This window comes from Canis lupus, chromosome 35 (assembly GCF_003254725.2).
Source record: "Canis lupus dingo isolate Sandy chromosome 35, ASM325472v2, whole genome shotgun sequence".
NCBI lineage: Eukaryota > Metazoa > Chordata > Mammalia > Carnivora > Canidae > Canis > Canis lupus.
In genome coordinates this window covers 23,090,132-23,117,628 of record NC_064277.1, presented here as the reverse complement: position 1 = coordinate 23,117,628, position 27,497 = coordinate 23,090,132, and the positions used below count along the sequence as shown (strand labels likewise).

General features: G+C 40.6%; 1 protein-coding gene and 1 long non-coding RNA gene across 2 annotated transcripts in view; one reads left to right on the top strand and one right to left on the bottom strand.

The window, feature by feature from the left end:
* The window catches only part of RIPOR2 (RHO family interacting cell polarization regulator 2), a 219,586-nt gene that overhangs the window by 53,173 nt on the left and 138,916 nt on the right, over nucleotides 1–27,497 (top strand). The gene's annotated exons all lie outside the window — the stretch shown is intronic.
* LOC125754357 (uncharacterized) overlaps nucleotides 3,715–27,497 on the bottom strand; it is a 39,129-nt gene continuing 15,346 nt past the window's right edge. The window contains exons 2-3 of the long non-coding RNA XR_007408325.1: nucleotides 26,619–26,724; nucleotides 3,715–5,639 (exon numbers count right to left, since the gene is read on the bottom strand). This is a non-coding gene — a long non-coding RNA (uncharacterized LOC125754357). The remainder of the gene's footprint in view (nucleotides 5,640–26,618; nucleotides 26,725–27,497) is intronic.

The following is a 27,497-nucleotide window of genomic DNA, read 5'->3' as shown; positions in this document are numbered from 1 at the left end:
AACTTACTGGACGTAGTTTAAACTGTGCTTGCATCTTGTATAATGTACAATATGCAGCATGCATCTTTTCCACACTTTGGAGTATGACAAATACTCCTCTCTAAGTCTGGATCAGCCTCCCAAATTTTATCCTTTGTGTGTTCATTGTCATGAAACACACCTGAGAGCTTTTTAAAGAGAAGTTTTCCCCCATTCCTGTCAGCAGGTCTGCCTTCCTGAAGCTTCTCTGCCTGAGTCTCTCCAATGTGATAAATCTACCCCCATACTCAGGTAGGACTTCTGCAACTTCCCCTTACACTCAGTTTGAATTTCATCTTCCCTCTTACTGCTTTTTTTTTTTTTTTTTTTTTTTTTTTTTTACCACATTTTTATCTTTGTTGGCCAGTTTTCTCTTTCAGGACCCATTTTTGTAAAATGTCACATGGTTTGTCACCTGGAGAAAGGAGGCAACAAAGCCATGCACTTTGCTGTCTATATGTGAATCGTCTGACATAACTGATCATAAAGGCACATGAGTCATTTTTCTAAGTGATTTATGGGTGGAAGAGCTAGAAATGAAGTTTGTACTTTACACAATCACGTATGGTTAATATACCCCAGCAACTGAACTTGCAACCATATAGTTGAGAGACTGGTGCTTCTTAACTAAATCATGAAAACTGAAGTTGATGCCTATGGGAACCCCCCTAATGTCTTTTGTGTGACAATACAAATGATGAAAGTTTCTTAAGACCTAATATTTTGAATGGACTTGAAAAGTCACCGAGGCCAACAGGCCTCCAAAGAAGGGTCCCCTTGTATAGTATCCAATCTTGGGACCATTTGCAGAATCCTTGAGAAAATAAAAAGAGTTATCAAGTTTTTTCATAATGCTTACTTAGCACACAGATTCTTAGCAAAAACCTATTGTGGTGTTAATACAATACAGACCACCAGGTGGGGTGCTAGGCTCCTTGTCTTACCCCCCAGGGCATTGGTGCTAAGAGCCAGAGCTTTCCAACAGCTATGGTAGACACAAAAGGGATTGGAACTCTGAGTCCATATGGTGAACTCTCTCTTTGGAATCCTCTCTTATTCCAGAAAACAGGTACAAGAAGAGGTTACATGGCTTCCCCGGGAGAGCTGGAGTAAGCAGAGTACACTAGTATCCTTGACCCACTGTCTCCAGGATGTTGGGGTTTTTTTCTCCTTGATCCTTTAAGCTGAAGTTTGGTTATGGCCTGGGGGATAAGGAGGACACTTAGTCAGTTTGGGTGGACACTCAATCTAAGCAGAAGGACCTGTGGTCCCAAATGGCCTTGCACACTGGGAACCCATAATAAGGCTTCATTGTGAATTCCACGGGTGTAAATTCACAGGTGGGATTTCAGTGGATGGCCCTCGGACACTCCACATAGATTTCCTTTGGGAGCCTAGCAGTGGAACATGATCATCACAGTTAGCTGGCCAAGGTTTCCAGAATCCTGGATCCCATCTGTCTGGGGAAAACTATCTTGATGCAGCATAGACCTAGTACACTACCTAGGCAAGCTATCCCAGAGGTCACACAACACAAAGACTCACAGATTAAGTTAATGCTCAGATCACGTGGGTTGTTAAATCAATTTAAAATACATAGCAAGAAGCAAGTGGGAAGTGATCTAGTAATGAAACACAAAATAGGGTGCAGGTGGGGTGGAAGAGCCACAGCACCTGACTCCCAACATGTTCAGAACTCACCTGTCCTCTCTATTTCTGCCGCATCAGTCTTCACCACTGAGGCTCTGATTTGTAAAGACCGCAACTGAGCTTTGCACAAGGTGATCCACTGGTAGAAATTTCTAGAGCTAATAATACATACTTTTCAGAGAGACACAGGGACAGGGGCAAGTACACCTGGCCACAGCTGTAGTCCATTGATTAGCCTATGGAACAACCATAGGTTTTATTTTATTTATTTTATTTTTTTTGGAGAGAGAATGCAATAGGTCGTGATGGGTGATATCAATGTTTGGCCAAATTGAGGCCTTATGAACATTGAATGTTCACACATATTTTGTATATCCTCAGTATTTAGGTTTTCTTATAAGTAATACTTCCTAATATCATGTATATTTATTATTTCATGAATATTAGGATGGTATGTTTATTCTTTTCTTTCTATATGTAACATATACGTGCTCTACCTACTAGCTGCTTGGGTTTACTTAGCACATCTTACAAGTGTCATCCATCCCATATGATTTTTTCTTCTACAGAATAACAGTTTTCAATAATGCTACAAGTGCACATTATTCATCACCCCTAGAATACTTAGTTCTCTCTAACACATCATACAGATAAGTTAAAACTATAAACCATCATTATCATAGTAAGTAATATGGAAACAGCATCTTTTATTAAACAACTCACTCACATCAGTGTGAGCCCAATCAGCCAAGCCTTTTCTGAAGCCCTAGGGCTATGACTTGCTTCCCCAGACCATGAGGCCACATGAAACTCCAAGCATCCAGGCAGCACATCTTTGTCATCTGCTCTATTGTCTTTGCAACGACAAAATTCCTATTTTGGTGTTGACTTCTTATTTGCTGATTTATCTTTTGTGCATCCTCATTAGAAGTATGTTTGCAATGTTTTTTAGATATCTGTCCATTAAAGCTGATTTAGTTTTATACTCGGACAGGTCCAGAAGCTGAGACTTTTACCTCTTGAGTACACTGAAACATAGTCTAAAACCACATGTTCCAATATGGCCATAAACATTGTTAACTTTTCGGTAAGCCAACTCTCTCCTTGTGAGAAAATGTCCATAAACCAGGACTGATATTATTTATTTATTATTTATATTATTTATATATTATTTATGATATAGTATGTTTTGTTGTACTTGGCCTGTTTTATTTACACAGGTACAATAAGAGGTATTGAGTATGGAACCTATGCAAATAACTACAGCACAACAAAAAGAAACTCAGCAAATCTACTTTGCAGAGTATTTAGCTATGATTCTAAGTAGTAAGATCAATCCATAGATGACATATTTTCTACAGAATCATTATTCTTTGAGTTTCCTTAGAAATTTATCAGAAGAGTTTTTACAGTTTTTTGACATCCAAGGGAAAAGTTAAAACAAGATACCAACTGAAAGTATGTTCAATGTTCAACGGAGAGATAAAGAGATTAAGAAGCCATTCACAATGGAACATTAATCATAGTCAAATCTGTTCTTTTGGTCCTTGCTAATTAGTTCTTGTTTTGTTGGTCTTGGGTTAAGCTCTTCTTCATGAAGTCTGCCTCTATACTGAAAAAGTCCTGAAAAACCCAATTCAGTCCTTGGGTAGAATCTGACAGGTGTTAGGTACCATCTGTGACTGAGATTCTTTGACAGTTCTTCAAAAACATTCAATTTCAGAGTTGTGGTTTGTAGCAAGGGGCCTTAGACTATGGGAGGAAATGACAAGAGTCATCTGTTGATGACAAGACAGTTTAGGCCTGGTTTCTTATATTAATCAAAATTATCAGTGTGGGTAAGGACTAATGCTTCCAGTTAGGTATGATAGTACGAATAGTGAAGACATTGACAAACCCCCAGGGCCATCTGATTCACCTGGTAAGGTGTGTACTATGCTTGACACCAGTGAAAAGGCCATTTGCACCAAGGTTTTTTTTTTTTTCTTTTAAGATTTTATTTATTTATTTATTCATGAGAGACACAGAGAGAGAGAGGCAGAGACATAGGCAGAGGCAGAAGCAGGCTCCCTGCGGGGAGCCTGATGTAGGACTCGAGCCCAGGAACCCGGGATCACGACCTGAGCCAAAGGCAGATGCTCAACTGCTGAGCCACCCAGGTGCCCCCACAGCCGGGGTTAAACCAGTTTGCTGTCCATCTTTATGTTGTGAACATTGCACACCCAAGGTTTGCAGAGTATGCTTGCAACCCCTTGTAAGTATTTTAATGAACTCCATTTTATTCCCTCTGCATCTCTTTGTATACTTTTCTTTTTTTCCAATGCAGGGCTTGAACTCATGACCCATGAGATCAAGACCTGAGCTGTGATCAAGAGTCAGATGCTTAACCAACTGAGCCACAGAGGCATCCCTCTTTGCATGCTTTCAGTGATTTAATCAAACATATGATTTAGGCTTTTTAATTTGGCCTGTGAGCCTCTCTGCTCCATAAGCCCTGGGATAGTGTGTCTGGTGGTCTATACCTAGAGATTTCCTCGATGTCAAGGCAATTTCCCACGTGACACCACCCCATTAATCACGTTGTCATTAAACCTTTCTACCTTAGACTCAGTGGACAGAACCTGATGAAGTATGCATCATACCTCATTTCAGTGGAGGTTTTTGGTTGGTTGTCATTGTGGGGGGGGGAGGTTAAATCACTCCGCCTATGGAACTCCTGGCCCCACCTCTTACCTTTCACGTTCCAGGTTACCTACAGCTTCTGTGCCTGGCTGTTTTCTGGCCATGTTCAGAGAGAAAAGGCTCTTTGGAGCCTTGAGCTGTAACTGTCCCCCTTTCTTCCAGCAAAGTTACTTTCTTTCTTTTCAAACCATCACATCCAAGTTTACTGAATCCAGGATGAAGGTGTCTATGGGATGGATGCCCCTGCTGAAAATACTGAGAATGATCATGGTTCAAATAGTGCAGTTTCTTGTGGGTGTTAGTCAATGTACCACTCTCAGCTGGGAAAAGTGATGGTCCCTCCAAGTACAGGATTGTTCACAATGGAGAGGTCTGGGTGCCATTATGTATGCTGGGCACGGGGAATGTTTTCTGATGGGGGGCATGCCAAGTCCAGTCAGAGTTGTGCTCATTCAGCTGATCGCATTAGATGGCAGAGCGGAGGCAGGGCCTCCCCAGACCCAGCCTCTGCAACATCAGTAGGATGCGCATGCACTACTGCACCAAGAGCCACTCCCACCAGGTGCAGCCAGGGGATGTACAGGCACTGCTCCAAGAGCAGCTCTCACTGGGTGACAGGGCAAAGGGGATACCCATGATGCCTGCCACTGCAAAACAGTCCCTGAGCTAAGACACTGGGGGGGATTTTATTTCCTAAATCACGGATGAGTTCATGTAAATAATAAAAGTACCTGAAGCTTATATTTTATTGAGCATTTGCTAAGGAGCTAGACACAGCGCCAACTGTTTTAGAAAGTATTCTCTCACTTAGTCCTCATAATAACCCTTAAAGATGGAGACTGTTATAAAATTATTCAAATTTTATAAATTAGAAAATTGGAAGTAATTTGTCCAATTTTATAAATTAGAAAATTGGAAGTAATATATAGGATTAGACCCAACTGTACTGTTGGAAAACAGGGAGATTAAACAATATGTAGAATTTTGTTTCTTTTTTTCTCTCCTGTATTAATAGGCCAGAAGTAAATAATGCAGGGCTGATATAGTGTTCCAAGGTGTCAAGATCTGGGACTCTTCCATGTTGTCACTCCTTTTCGTTCACATGTGATTTCTTCTTCATGGCCCATGAGGGCTAATCATGCTCCAGTCTTCACATCTTCATTCCAGTCAGCAGAGAGGAGGAAGGCCAAAGAAGTGTGTGCCCCACCCTTTAAAGGCACTTCTCAAAAGTCACACATGATGTTTCTGCTTGTATTCCATTGGCTAGAACTTAATCATGGCACACCTACCTGCAAAGAGGGTCAGAAAAATACATCTTTATTCCAGATAGCGATGTGCTTAGCTAAGACTCAGGGGTTCTGATATTAGGGAACAAGGAGAGAATGGGTATTAAGGGGCAACTAGCTGTCTTTGCCATAATTAGAACTCGGGCCAGTCAGATTCCAAAGTTTATATGCATATTTGCATATTTGCTTTATTTTAACATTACTGAGTAATCTGGTCTCAAAGTAGAAAAATTGTGGAGAAATTTCATGAGGTCACTAGAAATAAGAAGTAGTGCTGCTATGGAACTCTGAAGCTGTATCTCCAGAACTACATCATTTTTAAAAACAACTTTATTGAAGTAGAATTGACTAATTGACATACAATAAACCATACATATTTGAGATGTACAATTTGATAAGTTTGACATATATATGCAGACATGCATGAAAACGCTACCGCGATCAAGATAATGAGCATATCATAGCCTTCATCCTTGAAAGTTTCCATGTGCCCCTTTGTAAGGCGTTCTTCCTGCCCCTCTTTGACTGCCTCCCCATGCAGTCATTGATCTGTTTTGTGCTACTGTTGATTATTTGTGTTTTCTGGAGTTTTGCATAAATGCAATAAAATAAACTATACTCTTCTTTGATCTGGCTTTAGTCACTCAGCATAATTATTTTTAGATTAATCCACATTGTTGCGTGTACCTATAGTTTGTCCCTTTCTTATCCATGAGCAGTTTCTCTTTGTTTATCCATTCACCTGTTGATGAATATTTGGGTAATTTCCCATTTGGGGTGATTACCCAAATGCATAAGCTGCTATGATCATGTGTGTACAAGCCTTTCTATAGACATACATTATCCTCTGGTTTGAATAAATACCTATTCCTGGAATGGCTAGGTTGTACAGTAGGTGTATTTAGCTTTTTAAGAAACTATCTGGTTGTTTTCCAAAGAGGCTGTGCTGTTGCACATGTGTAGCAGCATTGGGTATGAGTGTCCCAGTTCCTCTACATCCTTGTGAGCACTCAGGCATGGTCATTCTGTTTGGTTCTGTCCATTCTAATCGATGCATAGTGGGATGTTACTATTTGTTTTTGCATTTCCCTAATGACTAATGACAGTGAGTATATTTTATGTGCTTCTCTGATAGCTTTATATATTCCCTGATAAGGTGTCTGCTCAAATCTTTTGCCTATTTTCCTTTTTTTCTTATTATTGAGATTTCAGAACTTATTGTTTTATATAAGCTCTTTAACAGATTCATACTTTGCAAAGATCTCTTAATCTGCAATTTGTCTTTTCCTTCTCATAACAGAGTTGCTTGAAAAGCAGAAGTCTTTAATTTTGATGCAGCCCAATTGAACAACTGGCAGAGAGGTAGTACCTTAACTACTTTTGAATGGGGCTATTTCACACTTCAGTCCTTATTATGACATCTGACAAGCTAATATATTACATCCGTTTTATATGTAGAGAAAACACAGGAACATCAGCCAACCACTTTATCTGGTTCTTGGGAAATCACACATTAAGCACATTGTTCAGATCAAATGTTCTTCTTTAATGCCTAAAAACATGTAGACACTAAGAGATTTTTTGTGAGTGTGTAAAAATAAATATTTAGTGCCTGAATAGGTGATTATCTAACTTGGCCTCAGAAATGTGTGATTAGCAAAGTACAACACTAGTTGAGAATGAATCTCACTAAGGACAGTAGTAACAAGGCAGGTTGAATCACTTAGAACTAAAACAGAAAACTTTGCTAAATTAGTGTCATTCGAATTGGTGATGTTAGTCACATAATCACTGAATAATTCATTCTGCATGAAGAGGAAGCAAAACTAAAAGAATTTGGATCTTGGAGTAGCAACAACCAAACAAAATTATTATCCATTTTATTTTATTTCATTTCTATTCATTTATTTCTTTTTGTTACAAAGCCAGTAATCATTAACAGTCTTTGGAAAGAGGGCTTTGTGGAGAAATGCTTTTGGTTTTCACTTTCTATACTTTAGAATAATGTGAATTCTTAACACAAATGTTTTTCTTTTTTCACTAAAAGAGAGAAAGAAGGAAAGAAAGAACAAAAGAGGAAAGGAGAAAGAAGGAAAGAAAGAAGGGAATCTTTTAAAAGACAAAGATTTTGCTAAGACATTATTAATCTTTGGGAGGTTGATACTGAGGCAAACACTCTGGATTAGGGTTTTTTTAATAGGTTCATTCCTCATAAGTCAAAGAGTAGAGGCCCAGCCACAGAAGTCCTGTCTAGAGCAAACTCTATGCTTCAGTAATGCCACGGGACAAGGTAAGCTGCATCCTCTCTACGCTACCTGGAGTTTCAAGAACAATAATTAGTATTTATTGAGGACTTACTAGAAGCTGGAAAGCCTTCTAAGCATTTTACAGGTGTTACCTCATTGAATCCTCACAGCAACCCTAGAAAGTGGTTGCTGCCATAACCTCTGTTTTACAGATGACAAAGCTGTGGCACAGAGAGGTTAAGTAACTTGCCCAAGGTTGCACAGTTAGCAAGTGGTGGAAGCAGGGATGAGACTCTAGGCAACATGGCTGCAGAGTCTATAGTATTATCCACTTAAGCCAAACATACCAAGTTGCAAGTGACACAAGTCTAAACTGGAACTGGATGCTGCCTGGGAGAACATGAGCCTCCTCAGTACAGATTCAGATGACCAGTTCTGCAGGCAGAGCAAGCTCAGGAAGGGCCCCACTGGCTGGCCTGGGGCCACAGGCGAGGAAATGACCCCTAGATGTGGGGAGAGAAAGCCCTTCCTTCACTGCATCTCATACTTTGTCTTTCTGAGCCTCATCCCCTTCCTTCCTAAATTCAGAATTCCTTCTGCTTTAGCAGAGGAAGAGGGTGTAGGGTCAGCAGGCATTTATGCTGACTGTTTTCATTTTAGATTCCAACGTGGCTCCACGGGGAAGGGAAAGCTGGGGAAATATTTGTTTGGGTTGATAAGTGCTTTCTACTTACTCACGAGACAGCTCTTCTCTCTCAGGACACAGAAAGCAGCCATTGAAAGCTTTATCCAAAGATAAAATACTTTATAACCCTGTTGGTTTCCATCCAAATTCTACACCCTTTTGTTCAAATGGAAGAGAACAGAATTAGTGGCAAATGAAAAAGAATTTCAACTATTTCAGACCCACCCCTGTTACTGTATCTCATACAGAGGTGGAGAAAGTTATCCCACAGAGAAGCAAAGCAGAGGAATTTGAGATAGAAGCCGAGGACAATGAATGAATGTGGTCATTCAGGGTGCCTGAGAAAGGAGGTTTCCTGGTCCCCGCCAGCTAGTCATGGGGGCAGGGAGACAGCTGAAGGAAGGGGGAGAGGTCAGCAGCTAGCCTCCATGAGTCCACAGCACCCTTGCCTGTACCCCATATGTGCCTGTGCACAGACAGGTGCTCCTGTGCACTCCCATCTCTCCACATTCACCCTCTACCTTACAGGTGTACGAGGTGGCAGCTTCTTCTCTAAGTCTCAAGCCATAGTTGCTCCTGTGGCTGTGACAAAACTGGAAAAGGACAAAACCCACAGCTTAGCCCATGATCTTCTATTCATACTGGGGAAGTTTGCAATTCTAGTTTTTTAAATCCATTTGTATAAAACTGCATATATTTGTAAAACATTATGTTGTTGGGTCACATTAAAGATGACCACACATTCTCATTTTGCTCACTATTGGTGACATCTAAAAGGTGTACAGGTGTCCAAGAAATACAGGTATACAGATTCCCACTACCATAGCCTCAACTCAGATTGCTCCAGGAGGTAAACTAGGAAGTGTTTTCCTTGATTAGTACATTTCTGAATCCGGGCAAAATCAATGAGAGAGTAATTCAAAGTAATTCATGGTGTCTATTAAGATTCTTATCAGCTTCTCAGTGGCTGTAGGATTAACAATGCTGACACTGGGGAAAAGCAAGAGATTTGGATTGCATTAAATAGTCAAGGCCGGGAGTCTATCTAGGATGGGATTCTCTGATGCATCCCAGAAGGAGGATTTTACCTGGGAATATAGTTTCTTGTGGGCTAGTCCTCTCCCTCTTGTGCTCCTACCTCCAGTATTTAGTGGTAAGAAACACAGTCATTGACCCACCAGCAGCAATATTAATACTTACTGCCATTTATTGAGTTCTTAGGATGCCAGATAACTAATTTCATTTAATTTCTACAAGGGATGTCTTTATATTCCCATCATGCAAATGGAGGAAAGTGTAGCTAAGAGATTTGTGAGTGACCAAGTTTTAAAATCTGACAGTTTTAAAATCTATGCTTTTAATCACCATGCTACACTACCAACTTGCTTCCAATACTCAAACGATGCTTGTCATTGTGCAAATTAAAACTAGTCATATGGATGACAAACCATTTCTTTGACTCTGGGTCATAACCTGGTATGCAGGAGGTCTTAGGAACTGGCCTCTTCCGGGATCCCTGGGTGGCGCAGCGGTTTGGCGCCTGCCTCTGGCCCAGGGCGCGATCCTGGAGACCCAGGATCGAATACCATGTCGGGCTCCTGGTGCATGGAGCCTGCTTCTCCCTCTGCCTGTGTCTCTGCCTCTCTCTCTCTCTGTGTGTGACTATCATAAATAAATAAAAAATTAAAAAAAAAAAAAAAAAAAAAGAACTGGCCTCTTCCTTCCCCAGCAAAGAACTGGAGGCTTCCCATCAACCTACATGACTCTTTTTTTTTTTTTTTCAAACACCAGATAGTTGGTTACAGAAAAGATCCAATTCACATTAATCTCATCAAAATATTTTCAAAATGGGAAATTCCTTGTGCCCACTTTGCAGAAAACACATTTTTGCCTGGGTATGCATGTGGTGATGTGACCTGGGCAGGGGTATGGTCCCTCCCATGTTCAGTATGACTTTTTAAAACAGGAAAAAGAGGGGTGCCTGGTTAACACAGTTAGTTAAGTGTCCAACTCTTGGTTTCAGCTTAGGTTGTGATCTCAGTGTGGTGAGATCAAGCCCCATGTGCGGCTCTGCACTTAGTGGGGAGTCTGCTTGAGATTCTCCTTCTCCCCGCCCCTCCCCCCATGTTCACTTACTCACTTATGCATGCTCTCTCTAAAATAAATAAATCTTGGGATCCCTGGGTGGCTCAGGGGTTTAGCGCCTGCCTTCGGCCCAGGGAGTGATCCTGGAGTCCCAGGATCGAATCCCACATCAGGCTCCCTGCATGTCTCTGCCTCTCTCTCTCTCTCTGTCTCTCTCGATCTGTGTGTGTGTGTGTGTGTGCGTCTCATGAATAAATTTTAAAAATCTTTTAAAAAATTAAATCTTTAAACAAAACAGGAGAAAGAATGTCATATTAGGGCTAAGAAACCAGCTAAATAAATAAATAAAATCTATAGCTTTGCAAATAACTAGCTCATTATTGCAGGTTCCTTCCATGGTTTTGGAGTCATCCAGATATAGATTCAGGAGGAATGGAGCAGAGTGGGGTTCTGTGCAACGATAAATAAGATGCATGCCCTCTGAAAGAGGAACACCAAGCCCATTGTTTCTAATTGTTCCATAAGGAACAACAGAAAATGTCAAGAGGTCAATTATAGAAGGGATTTGGGGATGGGAAGAATTAATTTGCAAAGTAGAGAAAACCTTATTAAAGCTTTATCAGAAAGTGTAAAATCTCAGTAGGGTGCCCTCAGGCCTAAGGGAATGCATCTAGAAGGTGAGGCTTATGTCAGCTACATTCATCAGCCTTTCCATCCTGATCAAGGCTGAGATGCTCATGTTGCTCTGAAATTCTCCCCCACCAAAGAAATAATACTGAACATTTATTGAAAATGATATGTGTCATCCTATTCAATTCTTATAAAAACTCTGTGAGGAAGTTACAAATGCTAGCATGAATGAGAATACTGAATGAGAATACTGAAAGATGGAGTGATTAAAGTAGCCCACCCATGGTCTTAGAACTATGTGGAGTTTAGGATTTGAACCCAGAGCAGTTGATCACAGTGTGCATGCTTCAAACAGTCATTCACCAGGCAATTTCAGTGACGAAACATGGATCAGACTTACTCCTAAATAACAGATCTTGGAACGTGGAATTTCAGACACTGCTTTCTGGTATATGAAGACCCTAGGGGCTGGGGAGGGAAGGGGACATTTTTTTTTCATGGCATTTTGGCTGAGCCAATTGGATTGTTTTTTTGTTTTTTGTTGTTTTTTGTATGGTTGACACACAATGTTACATTAATTTCAGGTGTACAGCTTAGTGATTTGACAGGTGTTTGATAAAGTGATTTGACAATTTATACGTTATACTATGTTTACAAGTATAGCCACCATCTTTCACCACACAACAGGATTGTAGTATCATTGACTGTATTCCTTGTGCTCTGCTCTTTATTTCCCTGACTTACTCATTTCATAACTGGAGGCTTGTATCTCCCTTCCACTTCTCCCATTTTGCACAACCCCCACCCCTCCCCTCTGGCAACCACCAGTGTATTCTCTGTATTTATAGTTCTGATCATGCTTTATGTTTATTCATTCATTTTTTTTAGATCCCATTTATAAGTGGAATTATATGGTATTTTTCTTTCTCAGTCTGACTCATTTCACTTAGCATAATACCCTCTGGGTCCAACCATATTGTCTCAAATGGCACAATTTTATTCATTTTTATGGCTACATAACACTTGTGTGTTTGTCTGTGTATGTGATATTTTCCTTATCCATTCCTCTATGGATGGATACATAAGTTGCTTCCATACCTTGGCTATTGTAAATAATGCTGTAATAAACATAGGAAGGCATATATCCTTTTGAATTGCTGTTTTCATTTTCTTTGGATAAATTTTACCCAATAGTGGAGTTATTGGATCATGTGGTTATTTCTATTTTTAATTTTTTGAGGAAACTTCATACTGCTTTGCACCGTGGCTGTACCAGTTTACATTCCTACCAATAGTACACAAGGGTTCCTTTTTCTCCAAATTCTTACCAACACTTATTATTTCTTGTCTTTTTAATTTTAGCCATTCTGACAAGCTTAAGGTAATATCTCATAGTGGTTTTGATCTGCATTTCCCTGATGATGACTGATCTGAGCATCTCTCCATGTGTCTGTTGACCATCTGAATGTCTTCTTTGAAAAAATGTCTGTGTCCATTTCTTAATCAGAGTATTGGGGGGGGTTGATGTGGAGTTGTATAAGTTCTTTTTATATTTTGGATATTAACTCTTTACTGGATATATAATTTACAAATATCTTCTCCCATTCAGTAGATTGTCCTTTTATTTTATTGATGGTTTCCCTTGCTGTGCAAGCTTTTTATGTTGATGCCAGTAGTTTATTTTTGCTTTTCATTCCCTTACCTTACAAGATATATCTAGAAAAATGTTGCTTTGGCCAATGTCAGAGAAATTATTGCCTGTGCTCTCTTCTAGGATTTTTATGGTTTCAGGTCTCACATTTAGGTCTTTAATCCATTTTGAGTTTAATTTTGTATATGGTGGCAGATACCTAACTTCATTTAATTATAGTGTCCAGTTTCATGGACAGCTAGAAGCTGTCTAGTTTTCCCAGCATTATTTATTGAAGAGACAGTTTTTTCCCTATTGTATATTATTGCCTTCTTTGGGTTTATTTCTGGGGTCTCTTTTCTGATCCGTTGAGCTATATATTTTTTTGTGCCAGTACTAATATGTTTTGATTAATACACCTTTGTTGGGGCAGCACCCCCCCCCCGGGGGGCAGGGGGAAGCCCAGCGGTTTAGCGTCACCTTCAGCCCAGGGCGTAATCTTGGAGACCCAGGATCAAGTCCCATGTTGGGCTCCCTGCGTGGAGCCTGCTTCTCCCTCTGCCTGTGTCTCTGCCTCTCTCTCTCTCTCCCTGTGTCTCTCATGAATAAATAAATAAAATAAAATAAAAATACACCTTTGTTGTGTATCTTGAAATCTGAGATTGTGACACTTTGAGCTTTATTCTTCTTTCTCAAGGTTATTTTTGCTATTCAGTGTCTTTTGTGGTTCCATACAAATTTTAGTATTATTTGTTCTAGTTTTGTGAAAAATGCTATTAGTATTTTGATAGGGATCATATTGAATCTATAGATTACTTTGGGTAAAAGGACATTTTAACAATATTCATTCTTCCAATCCGTGAGCATGGGATATCTTCACATTTGTGTCATCTTCAATTTCTTCCATCAATGTTTTCTAGTTTTCAGAGTACAGGTCTTTCACCTCTTTAGTTAAATTTATTCCTAGGTATTTTATTCTTTCAGGTGCAATTGGTGTTGTTTTTAAAATTTCTCTTTCTTCTACTTCATTGTTAGCATATAAAAATACTACTGATATCTGGGTATTAATTTTGTATCCTGACACTTAACTGAATTTATTATTTCTAGTAGTTTTTTGGTGGAATCTTTAGGATTTTCTATGTATAGTATCATATTACTTGCAAATAGTGACAGTTTAACTTCTTTACCAATATGATGCTTCTTATTTCTTTTTCTTGTCTGATTGCTACGGCTAGGACTTCCAATACTCTGTTGAATAAAAGTGGTGAGAGTGGACATCCCTGTCATGTTCCTGACCTTAGAAGGAAAGCTCTCAGTTTTTCCCCATTGAGTATGATATTAGCTGTGGGTTTTTCATATATCAACTAGCTTTTACCTTTAGAGATCTCTGGTACAAATAAGAGTTTGATTCCAAACCAGTAATTTAAAATGTTACCTATTTATATGTTCCTATGAGGTATGTGCATGTGTGCATGAATAAAAGTAGTGTTTTCAGTGAGGTATGTAATTTTAAAATTTGAAAGCACTCTCTGATTGAAAACAAGGAAATTCAGGCTCAGAGAAGTTATAAGGTGAGCCTAAAACCATTCAGGAGGTAACCTTCATTTTAACAAAAATAGTTATGAGACTGCAATATACTAGCCTGGCAAACAGAGACTTATAGAAGGAAAATGACACTTTCATATTAGATTCATATTTGGACAATGCAGTTGTTTTTAAAGCATTTTTCAGTTGAACGGGTTTTCTTACTTATTCTGGGATATCAAATCATCTCTCTGGCAGTTGCAGAGAAGTTCCAGTTCTCAAGCTCACCAAGCTGAGCACCAAGCCTGCTTTTTCTTCTCAGGTTCACTTCAGAATAAACAGGCAGCCCTGACCAAGTAGGTTATCCACTTATCTATCAAGTTTTGACTGACCTTAGGCTGGTTACCCAAAATCCACTGTTGATTAAACAGCTTTAAGCTATATCTTCGGGTGGGCAGGGAAGCTCTGTATGCAGTTGAATAAACACTTCTAACTATTTCCTGAGACTTTTGTTCTCAGGACATTTACGCACTGAATAATTAGGATTTCAAAGATGTTTCTAGAATCCACCAAAACATTAGGTCAGCCTTTCAACAGGAGCAATAGCTACCCTTCCCCCACTGATGTGCCAGTGGCTGGACCTCACTATTACCTACCATCAAATTTTTTATCAAAACTAGAAGGTGTTTATGAATATATATATATTCATATACATATATTTGGGGAAAATATACAACAGCTTTATTGAGCTATAATTCACTTACCATATAATTCACCAATGTAATATATACAATTTGATGGCTTTTAGTATATTCTGAGTTGTACAACCATTAGCACAATCAAGTTTAGAATATTTTCATCACTACCACCCCCCTCAAAAAAACTGCATACCCATTAGTAGTCTCTACTTATCTTTCCTTCTTTCCAGCCCCTGGCAATTACTTACCTCCTTTGTGTCCTATATTATAGATTGGCTTATTCTGGACACTTTGTATCAATAGAATCATGTAATATGTCATCTTTTGTGATTAGCTTCCTTCACTTAGTGTCATGGTTTGAAGGTTTTTAGCATATGCACTGTGTGTGCTGTGACTTCTCAAAGTTACATGCTGTAGCACATGTCAATACCTCATTCCCTTTGACTGTCAAATGATCTTGCATTGCATGAGTAGACCATTCAACAGTCCACAGGTCTTTGAGTTGTTTCCATTTTCTGGCTATTATACATAATGCTGGGGTGCCCTGGGTGGCTCAGTTGGTTGAATGTCTGATTTTGGCTCAGGTCTTGATCTCAGGGTCATGAGTTCAAGCCCCACATTGGGCTTCACACTGGGCATGAAAGTACTTATCAAAATAAAATCTTTATAATACATAATGCTGCTGTGAACATTCTTGTACAAGTTTTTGTGTGGACATAGGCATTTTTTAAGTTTTTATTTTAATTCCAGTTAACATACAATGTTCTATTAGTTTCAGGTGTGCAATACAGTGATTCAACACTTTCATCCATCACCCTGCACTCACATATGTTTTTATTTTTCTTGAGTATATACCTAGAAATGGAATTTCTGGATCATATGGTAACTTTTGAGGACCTGCCAAACCATTTTCCACAGCTCATGCAGCATTTTACATCCCCACCAGCAGTGTATGGGCGTTCCAATTTCTCCACAGCCTACTCAACATTGGTTATCATCTGTCTGTGTGATGTGGCCATTCTGGTGGGTGTGAAGTGGTATCTCATTGTAGTTTTGATTTCCATTTCCCTGATGAATAATGATGTTGAGCATCTTTTCATGTGCTAATTGGCTATTTGAGTATCTTATTTGAAGAAATGTCTATTCAGATCAAATGACTATATTTTGATAGACGCCTCCTTCTCTTCCTCCTTCCCTTCCTTCCTTCTTCTCCTTACATTACTTAATTCACCAATTTGTGTCTAAGACAGTCAAAGAGCTGAGATGTGCCTGTATCCCTCAGCAGATGAACAAGCCTGCATCTAGCTTGGGTACTGGCCTAGGATTCACATTAACATATGTTTCCTATAAAGAGATCTTATCCCTGTCTCCACCCATAAAATAAAGGCATTATTCAGCATTTCATAACATATTAAGAAAATAGAGCATTTAAAGGCTGAGAGGACTTTTAAGAATCACCCAGCCCAACCACCCATGAGCTCCTTCTGTCATATCCCCTGTCACATTATGCACACATCCAATGACAGGGAACTTATTACCTCCTGAGGTAGTTCATTATACTGCTGAACAAGGAACTTGTTTCTGAAGAGTTCTTTATGATATGGAGCTTAAATCTACTCCATTAAAGCTTCCACATCCTATTTCTTTGAGTTACTACAAAATCCGAGGCCCACCCACATATCTGCTGACTTTGATCCTGTGTTTCTAAGATTTCTCTTCTCTGATGTAAACATCATGATTCATCCAACTGTTCCTCAAGCATTGTGGGTCCTACATGGGGCCTTCACCAACCTTTTGTGAGTGGCCCAACTCTCCTATATCCCTATCAAAGTGTGACTCCCAGGATGGGAGAGGTTAACTGTCCAGGAGCAAGTGAGATGGAAATCTTATTGAAACTATATAGTTTAAGATGGCATTTGTGCTTTTTTGGTGGCTGGGTATTGGGTGGTTGACTGCTACACTGAGTTTCACCATCAACTAACATGCCTTCTTTTTCTTTTGTACATGGACTGCTGATGAACTCCATTCCTGCATTTCTGCATATCTTGGTAGGATTCAAACACAGAATTTTATCTATACTCTGAAACATGTCATTTTAACATAATATGTCAAAAGCTTTGTGTTCATTATTATTTCATTTTGAATCTCACAAATACTCTGTGAGGTAGGTACAATCACCATCCTCATTTTAGAATAGAAGAACTGAGACTTGGCAGTTAATTACCTTGTTCCAAGTCATACCTACATTTGCTGATTTCAAAGGCCAAGTTCTTAGGCAGTTTACCATATTGTTCCCTATGGCTTTGGCCCCAGGGCTCTGAGCCAGCCCAGCAGGGTCACTGCCTTCATGCATTCTGATCAGCAAATCTCCTCATAAGAGTGGACTCTGTGATTCCATCTAGCTCAGAGTCCTCAAGCTTTCCACAGCTGCTTCAGGAAATGAAGTGTCTCCAGTGTCCCTCAGCCCTTCAATCAGAGAAGCACTGCTTTCATCTTTTGTATCCTGAGCTTTCTCTTAACAATGCATAGGGAGAAAAATAATGCTGCCAAAAATAAATTCACAAAATATACATTCTAAACTAGTGATTAAAATGTTGAAAGGCCCAGTAATAGGAAAGAGCCACAGCAGGCTGCCAGTTCAGCCTGTCATAACCAGCTCAGTCATCCCTGTATCAGTGCACATGTTTTCACCTTGTGCATGGGGCTATCTTCAAAGTGCTTGTTGGTGACTTGCTGAACCCGAATGCCACATGTCCTCTGACCTACCTAATCTGAGTCTCTCAGGCTAATAAAGCAGTGACGTTAGGTAGGCTTGTTGCCGATGAGCCCACATCATCGCCATGGCCAGCGTCCGCTCTGAATGGAAGGAGTCTGTATTGAACCTGTTATTAACTATGATGAGCACCATCTTCACTAATGGTCTTTGCTGCTGCTTCTAAGTCTCTGTGGATCATCCCCTTAGTAGCCTATTTTAGTATTTTGCCCAACAACTATTTCCAAAACAATAATAGCAACAAGTTGGTCACAGCTAGCCCTGATCATGCTCCAGGCACTGTTCTGGAACTCTGTCACACTAGCACAATGACGTGAGTATGATCATGGCCCCCATTTTCAGATGGGGAAACTGAGGCTTTGAGAAGCTACAGCAGTTTGCCCAAGATCACATAGTCAGTTGATGGTAATCCCAGAATTCAAACCCAGGCTGTCTGAGCACAGAGTACGAGCTCTTAACCACTATTCAAAAACACCAGAAACTCAATGAAAATGTACTCTTTTTGGCCCTTACTGAAAATCAGTACAATATCTCTTGACTTCAAAATTTCCTCCCTTCTTCCTGCCCTACTGTTCTTTAAATAGGCACTCACAGTGTCTCACCAGTCTCTCTTCCAATCTCAATACACTGGATGTTATTCATGTGGACATGAAAAATGTCTCTGGACATTGCCAAATGTCCCTGGCAGCACAATTGGCCCAGCTGAGAACCATTCTCCTTACAGTGGAAACCACGGTGATTTGTTACAGAATGAGGTTCTGATCCATGAGTCCTCTGGCTGGAGGCTGGGTGTAGATGGTGCTTGTCCTTATCAGGGAGCCACACCATCAGGAGCAGATGCTAAAAATACCCCAAAGATGTTCCCCCAGGCAGAATAGGCCTCAAAATCCTTGTCAGATGCATGCAAGGCAACTGAAATCTGCCTTTGATGCAGAGGGACCATGGTGTGATGGACATAAGTTCAGTGCCTGTGGCAGGATTGGGGTCTTCCACCCGAGATGGGTGGCCCCGGGTCTAGTATCTAAGGACCTGGGCTCTAGTCCCACCCATTTAATCTCTAAATCACATAACATCTCTTAAACCTCAATCTCCTCACCCATAAAAGACAACAGTGAATGAACATAGTTACCATACAGGGCTATCTGGATGATTAAACCAGAGAGTATATTATCTCACAAGAAAACAACTAATATATTTGTTATATTCCTCCAGTAACTTCTGCCCTAATGGAAGCTTGAGCCCAGTTAGAAGAGGGGCCAATTATGTTATAAATGGATTTTTAAGTGAAGCGAGCCACCCACCTGGGATGTCTGTACAGGACACAGCATGAAGCCTGCATTGCGGGGGCCATTTGCCTTCTCACTAGCCACATGATCATGGTCACCCTCACCAGGTCCCAATTCTTCACCAGCAGAATGAAGGGCTTGGAGCTCATGGTCTCCAAAGTCCTCCTTCCTCCTTCCTTTTTTTTTAAAGATTTATTTATTTATTTATTTATTTATTTATTTATTTATGATAGACAGAGAGAGAGAGAGAGGCAGAGACACAGGAGGAGGGAGAAGCAGGCTCCACGCTGGGAGCCCGAAGTGGGACTCGATCCTGGGGCTCCAGGATTGTGCCCTGGGCCAAAGGCAGGCGCCAAACCACTGAGCCACCCAGGGATCCCCCCTCCTTCCTCCTTCCATGCTTTGGTTCTGCGTGTGGCAGCAGTGGACAGTGTGTCTTTTCCCACTATTCTGCACTTGGACAGGAGCGTAAACCAAATTTCTCCTCAGATCCTTCTCTCTTCTTTGTCACTTCTACACTCCCACACACCACCTCCTTCCACTTCACGATCCAGAATTCTGTGAAACTGAGTGGATTTTCCAACCTGCATCATACTCCTTCCCTAGTCAGAGTTCTGAGATACAATAATGATGAGAATGCTTTAGGCTCTGCTGGCTCTATTCACGACCGTCCCCCCAAACTGACCGGCTCCCCTAATTCCCAATGAGGAGACACTCACTCCTTTGTTTGGTCAGCAACTTGAATTAATCTATAGAACTAGGAGGGAGGAAGGCACTCCGGCTTCCCTCCGGCCCACCACTAGGGGATTTAGGGTGAGGGGTAGTTATAAAGAAAGAATAGCCCCATCACTCCACACCACCCTCCACCCCCTTAAAAGATGTCATGGGGAAAGAAACTAAAATCTATGGAGTTCCTACCACATGCCAGATACTCTGCCTGTTAATCCTCTTGAGGGATAATAACTTAAGTATCTATTTAATTAGATACAACTTCTTTGCCCTGGCCAAATCCAGAGGAAACCAGGTATACCACAGGGACTGCATTGAGCTCATTACTTGACCCTGTCTTCCCTGGCTGCATAATGCGGGTTCACCCGGCAGTGCCATACCCTGGATCATGCCTTGCTCTCTCTTCATCCTTCTTCCCATTTAGACAGAAATAAACACAGGGATGAGCTTCCCACATAACGTGACTTCATCGTGCGTAATTGTTGGAATGAAAACTTCCCGGTTGCATATCTGCACAATGCCAATGATTACAGTGATTAAATCAATCAAGACCAATTTCATAATCATCAAATGTATAATTTCCCAACTTGGCAAGGCCTCAACACGTGGCATCCCAGCTGTCTGATACAGGGATCAAAAACACAGTATTAAAACATTTTGGGGCTAGGATTTGGTAATTTTGTAAATGTAATACCATATTAATAAGGATGATGAGACTCAGTAAAACTCCATGCAAATCTGGTTTGTGATTTCCCAAGTGTTGACTTACTTCAGTAGCTCAAATATGAAACATAATGCTCTCATTGCCCCCCAGAAATTGCCTCAATGACTATTTTATTCCCAGAATCATTCAATTACATATATAGCTTAATTCTATTATTATTAGTATTATTGTTATATAAAGAGCTTTGCAGGATGCATTAGCTCAGGTCCTGCAGACAGCTTGATAGCACTCTGTCCTAATGATTTATATGGCCCCCATATAAATTGATTGATGCTTCCGGGCCCCCAGGTCGAGATCTGGAGCATCATATTTAAAGGAAAGAGAGCCTCAGATGGAAAACATAGTTTCACAGCCTCAGCTCCTTCTTTGAGAAGAAATTGTATGTAAAGAAAAGAAACTGGACCAGAGCCAAGGAAGGGAAAAGAAAGATTTTTATACTCCCTTTAATGCTTTTCACCCAATCCCACTCTGTTTCTGTACATGAGGCAACCCCTTTCCTACCACAGTTAATTTTGTGCAAGTTTCAAGGGATGAAGTTCATTCCATTTTCATAATCTGAGATCCTACAAATGTCTAGGGTTTGAAACCCTTGTAAGATGCACAAAAATTAATTTATGGAGTGTTGTGTCTACCACATTATATGTAACTTTGAAAGTACCGATGGGGATGGGGACAGGGCACACAGATACTTCAACAGGGGAGCTGTCAAAGTTTGGCTTCCAAACCTAGGGAAGATTTACAGTAGTATTTGCCTTATAGTAATTCATTAGCTGTATATGGATTTCTGTGTGTTTTGCTTCACAGATCTGCAGGTAATTGTAAAAGCATTCACTGTCTTAATTAGACCAAATGACCTAAAAGCTTCTCCCTCTAAGCTAGGCAGGATAGTGCCCCTCCCCAAAGATGTTCACGTCTTAACCTTCACAAGAACTGTGAATATGTTTCGTTGCATGGTAAGGGGGAATTACAATTGCAGAGAGAATCAAGGATGTTAATCAGCTGACCTTGAGATGGGGAAGTTATCCTGGAATATCTTATGAGACCCACTGCTGGCTTGGAAGACAGAAGAAGCCCATAAGCCAAGGAACATAGGCAGCCTCCAGAAACTGGGGAAGGCAAGCGAACTGCTTATCTCCTGGAGACTGCAGAAGGAACGTGGCTCTGCTGACAGCTTGCTCTCAGCATGGTAAGATCCAATTCAGGCTTCAGACCTCCAGAACTATAAAATAAGACATTTGTGTTGTCTTAAGCCACTAAGTTGGTGATAATTTGTTACCACAGCCAGAGGAAAATAATACATACTTTTCCTTGGTGGGTAGCTATGCTCACCAGTACAAGAGCAACACTCCCTTTTTCTGTAAGACTGCCTCCTTCATAAGATTGTCTCTTCCTCTACAGAATGACCTCAGACTTCAGGTGTTTTCTACTTTTTACCTTTTTTAAAACATTTTATTTTTTAAGTAATCTCTACACCCAACTCAGACTTACAACTCCAAGATCAAGAGTCACATGCTCTACTGACTGTGCTAGACAGGTGCGCCTCTACTCTTTTTTTTTTTTTAAGATTTTATTTATTTATTCATGAGAGGCTCAGAGAGAGAGAGGCAGAGATATAGGCAGAGGGAGAAGCAGGCTCCCTGTGGGGAGCCCGATGTGGAACTTGATCGCAGGACCCCGGGATCACGCTCTGAACCAAAGGCAGACGCTCAACCGCTGAGCCACCCAGGCATCCCAAGCCTCTACTCTTTAATAGAAACATTTACCAAAAGAAGATTTCTGATCCCTTAGAATTGCCCTACTGATAGCTATTTATTAAGTAGGAAATTTAAATACACACAGTTGGATATGTAACTATGTTCTCTCATTAATGTTACCTTTAAAAAAAGTATTTCAGGTTTGTTTTATTTCACATTTTGAAAATTTGTTTCATTTTAACATTTTTATTAATTTTAAAGATTGAAAAGATATATAAAGAAAGTTGAATCTTATCTCCAATAATCTCATGATTGAAAAAATTATCAAAAAAATAAAAAATAATAAAATAATAAAAGAAAAAATTATCTAAGGAAAAAAATATATTCGCACAAAAAACAAAACCCAGGGCCTGCCCAAGATTTAACAGATCTCTCCCCACCCAACTCCACCCCATATAAAGCTGGGATCCCAAAGGATTCACTCTCAACATAAGAGGGAATTAGAAATAAACCAGGCCCCCAATCCTATCCCCATACCCATACCTGCCTAGACTAGGGATTATGTCCAGCCTTGAAACCTACAAGAGGAAAGAAAAAAAATGAGAATTTAGAACCAGAAGCTGGTCCTAATAAGGGTTGGCAGGAAAAATTCATAGCACCTGGAGGTACCAAAATCCCTCAAGCCCAAGAATTTAATTTAGAAGAGTCAAAGCTGATTGTGACTCCAGGTACCTGGCAGAAACAATGTTCTAAAGGAATTCACCTTTGTCCACAGCCTCAGGTAATTTCCATAAATGAAATCACAAGAAAAGATAATCACTAGGACAAAGAATTCTCAAACCTTAAAAATAAGAAAATTAAAACCTATTAAAAATCAGCAAACATTGAACAAGCTACTTCACCCAAAAATATTTACAGATGGCAAACAAAAACACACAATAAGGTGTTCAACATCACTTGTCATTAGTAAAAATGCAAGACTCAGATGAAATGTCACAATACATTTATTAGAACAGCTAAAATAAAAACTGACAGTGCCAAATGTTGGTGAAGATGTAGAGAAACTGGGTATTTCACATACTGCTGGTGGGGATATAAAATGACACAGCCACTCCAGAAATTAATTTGACATTTCCTTAAAAAACTAAACACACTTGCCATACGACCCACTCCTCAGCATTTATCCCACAGAAATTAAAATTTAGGTTCACACACTTGACCTAGACACGAATGTTTGTAGCAGCTGTATTTGTAGTAGCCAAGGACTGGAAACAACCAACCAATGTCTGTCCTAAGTGAGTGGTTAAGCCATGATTTATCCAACTATAGATAGCTATTTGGCAGTAAAATGAAGGAACTGTTGATGCCCCAAGGACTTGGATGGATCTCAAGGTAACGTGTTGAGTGAAAAAAGCCATCTCAAAAGGATACACACAGTGGGTCTATTTATATAACATTCTCAACTGTTGTCAAACATTTTATGCCAGATTGGTGGTTGCCAGGGATTAGGAACAGTGACTGGAGGGGAAGGGAGGTCTGTGTGACTACAAAGGGGCAGCAGCAGAGGGGCCTTCACGGGGACTGAATGGTACTACAGTTTGGTTACAGGAATCTAAATATCCAATGAAACAACACAACACTACACACGTCCTGCACCAATGTCGATTTATTGCTACTGCGTGTGTGCTATAGTCAACGCAAAGTGTAACCACTGGGGGAAATTGGGAGAAGGGTACATAGGACCTCTTTGTACTATTTTCTGCAACTCCCCGTGTCAAAATAAAAACTTAGAAAAAGAAAACATAAGCTATGAGAATTTTCCACAACAGATGGATATTTTACCCAAGAAGCTAAATGAATCCCAAGGAAGATAAATACACATGGATGTTCCCATGCATTCACAAACACACATACATACATACATACACTTTTTTAAAAAACAGAAAATAGAATTGTGCTATGCAAAACTCTTCTGCAGCTCGCCTCTTTTCTTTCTGATACAAATTCCATCAAAGACAATTTTTATCCTGGTCTTCCCAGCAAAATGCCTTATGTGGTGGCATGTACATATTAGCGCATTTCATAAGTGGCTGTGTAGTATTCTATTTTTGCATTTGTTCTTAGGATTTTCTGGAGATTTTAAACTGTACTGAAATTTTTCTGAAAAGAATGAGCATTGTCTTTTCCTGGTGTTGTTTGCTAATTATTGCCCTGTGTGGTAGGTTTGGGAAGTGAGGTGAAGAACCAAGGAGTCTCTGCTGAAGTTTCCATACCAACCAAACAAAGGGGGTTAAGGGCAATCCTGTGGGATTTGAAGCTCAAATTATTTCCCACCTGGCCTCGATCAGTAAACACTTTGAGTCATTCTTCCATTTCCAGATCACTGAATCTCACTTGCATCCTCAAGCAAATACAGCTACTGGCTTTCTAATCTCTCTCTTGAAGATGAACATCATTCTTTAAACTGAGAGGTCTTCCTAGAGCTAATGCAGCCTGAAGATTCATATCACCTTTTTACACATTCCAGTCTACAATCTCCCATTCCAGCTGTAAAGTACCCTTTTCCTAATGCTTAAGAAATAAGCAGCTACAAGATCAAAACCCACTACAGAAAACGAACATGAGGTTTCTTTTTTCCCAGCTCTCAGGCAACCCGTATTACTCTGGAAACCAAATAGAAAGCTGAGCTGGGAAGGGAGGGTATGAAGCTTTGAAATCAGCTGCCTCCTTTTAATGATAAGTGTGCCTCCCAGTGGGATGGATTAATTAGCTAGTGATTGCAGAGTCCCTTAAAAACCACAGCACTGTGTGTCTCTGGCACTAATCCTGGGGTAGACTGGTGTGTTAAACATCTTTCCCAGACCTAATATTCATCCTTTAGGAGTGTCTTTCAATTCTGCTGCTTCCTTTCTGTTCTAACCCTGCCCTAGATCCAGGCTTATCATTCCCTTCTACTGAGTCTCCCTCCAATCTCTAAACTGTCTCCTCCTCAAACCACAATTTATGTCACAGGGGAAAAAAAAGTCTTAAAATAGTTGGGTTTTTTTGTTGTTGTTTTTTTTGTTTGTTTGTTTTTACTTATCTCTCCTGCAAGGCCTTCAGTGGCCACATGGAACCATTTTAAATCAAAACAACTTGGTTCAAGCAGCAAAGTGGTAAACTGGAAAGAATTCCAGTTGCTTATGGTGCTCAAGGTCATTACCAGTCTATGCAATCACATATCCCCCTGCCCCTCCCTTCAACCAACCTTCCACTTCAAAGGTAAGTTAGCACAGTAGTTCAAAGCAGGGCTTCTGGTGCCAGACCACAAAGCAGGGCTTCTGGTGCCAGACCATTGAGTGTGCAACCTGCCTCTGCTTCTTGTTCAGCTGTGAGATCTACCCACAGTGCTTTGCCTCTCTGGATCACACTTTCCAATAAAAGTACCCACCTCACTGGGTTACCCTATGGATTAAATAAATTAATATTGGAAAAATGCTTAGAACACCATCAATGCCTACAGTAAGCAGGAAATAGGGGCTTTCCTAACTGCCATATGCTCAGCATCTATGATAGCAGCCAACACATAGATAAGGAAACTGAGGCACGCAGAGATTACATGTCTTGCTCCAGGAGCACACCAATCATAAGAGTTTGAGCTGAGAGTCCAGGCTACATGGTTGGTGTCTGAGCCTGCCATTCTGAGTACCACGTTCCTACTGCATCGACCTTGTCCTCTGGCTTTTCAAACAGAGACTCCTTAAGTGATGCTCAAAGTGCTTACTCAAGTATCATTAATCTAAATTCTAAATCTGAACCTTTTCACACACTGTACTCTCGGCCTGGAAAATTCTCTTCTCCAACAAGTATTCCCCCCAATTTCTTATCAGCACAGTGTCCCAAAGTGTTCTCTTCCTCTTCTGAATTTTTATGGCACTTTAATTGCCCCTAAAACTCACTGGCACTGACCACATCCTGTCTTATAATGTAACTTGTCTTTTTTATGTGCCTGTTTCTCCAACAAGACTGTAAATCCATTGAGGATGGGCCATGTTTGCCTTCTGGTTCTTTATGTTCTTGGCGGGGACTGGGATGGCGCCTTGCCCAGACCAGACTCTCCTTAAATGTTTGCTGATTGATAAATGGGCACAAAAGCAGCTAGAAATGGACAAAGTGGACCCTTATTCTTCCTGCTACCCCTTTTTTTAGACTACAGCACACTCTGCCCCTCCCTCAGACTGTGCACAGAGGAAGAGCTTGGGAGCTAGAGGTTCATCACCTGCATCCACCATATCTTACCTGTGAGTTCACGCCTGGTTCTTCCAGAGTAGAAGGTGTATCTAAAGATCATGGCATCCTTTTCTGGAAATTCAAGGAAACCTATACAGGCATCTCTTTTTTCTCCCTGAATTTGGAACCAATTGAGATTTAGACACAAGGGGGTAGGCAGAAGAAAACCAAACATCACCTAGATTACCTGAAATGCAGACCCACTTCCAGTGTAGGTAAGTAAAGACCAGTTTAGAAAGAGTGGCTTACATCTGTGGACCAAGTGACAGGCTGATCCCAACCTGTCAGCATGACGCAGATTACCCACCCAGTCAAAAGCAGCACTGGACAGCCACTGGCTTCCCCCATGACACATTGTCACAGCACAATTTAGTGTGTAAAAAAACACAACATGCAGGCAGTTGGCTCCAATGGGGAGAGGAAGGGGCTCACTGGAGCATGTTCAGAGCCATCTTTCATATGCACCCATCAGCTAAGATACTTTTCATCCAGTGAGGAGTCTAGGTGAAGGAGTAATGAGGACAGGAGCATTCCTCTGATGTCCTGGAAGTATAAAGCCAAGAGATTCCCCACACAACAGCCTCTGTCTTGGGACTTCTGAGTGGCTCAGTGGTTGGGCGTCTGCCTTCAGCTCAGGTCATGATCCCAGATCCGGGGATCAAGTCCCCCAGCCCGCTTCTCCCTCTGCCTGTGCCTCTGCCTCTCTCTGTGTCTCTCATGAATAAACAAATAAAATCTTAAAAAAACAAACAAACAAACAAAAACACCAGCCTCTATCTTCACCCATTGGGCTTAACCATTATGTCCATGGTCAACCAGAAGTGAGGTCGCCCTCTCAGGGAGAAAAGTCAACACCCTATTAGAGCAATCTATCCCATTCTCCCATTA